Here is a 742-nt window from a genome sequence, read left to right as displayed (position 1 = left end):
GGTGTGTAGGTTGTAATGGAAGAATGTTCACGCTATTGCAACTAAACAATCTTCTTAGGTTTATTGCGGAGGGAGTGTCTCTTAGCAGGTCTATGATCAAGTCACCCATTACGATGACATGTTCGTATTGACACTGAAGCGCATGTAATTCTGACTGAAAGGAACTCAATGAGCTTATTTTTGGTGGATTGTACATAACACCAGTCAAGAACTCCCGACTTTGTATATTTATTTCAGTGAACATGAATTCAGCCTCTTTTTCTTCGGCAGGGTTTGACGTACATAAGACTTGAGATCTGTTCTTATATACGCGCCAACCCCACCACCTCGCTTTTTTCATCTGTCTGCCCTAAGAAATGTGTACCCTGGGAGATGAATAGATGCAGAGGATATGTGTGGTTTTAGCCATGTTATGGATAAGAGTATTACGTGGTAGTTTGGTTGGTTGAAGAGGAGGCTAAGTTCTTCGTAATGCACAGGTAAAGACTGGATGTTGCAGTGCACTACTAAAAGCTCTGATGCGCTCCACTAGGCAGCCTGGAGTAGGGTGGCAGACGGGTTTGTCCCTTTGTTAGGCACTACCTGCTGCGAGGGGCACTGGCCGCTGCTTCCGCGAAGTGACATAATACAGGGATGTCCGAGATTTTGCGCGCCCTGTTTGTGACTCCGCGATTGCCGAAAGAAAGGCGATCGCAAGAGAGGTTGCAGGGGTAGAGGAAATGGAGTAGTGGTATTAGGTGCA

Source organism: Schistocerca serialis, chromosome 4, assembly GCF_023864345.2.
Source record: "Schistocerca serialis cubense isolate TAMUIC-IGC-003099 chromosome 4, iqSchSeri2.2, whole genome shotgun sequence".
In the NCBI taxonomy this organism is placed as follows: Eukaryota; Metazoa; Arthropoda; class Insecta; order Orthoptera; family Acrididae; genus Schistocerca; species Schistocerca serialis.
Note: the sequence above shows the minus strand (reverse complement) of the source record.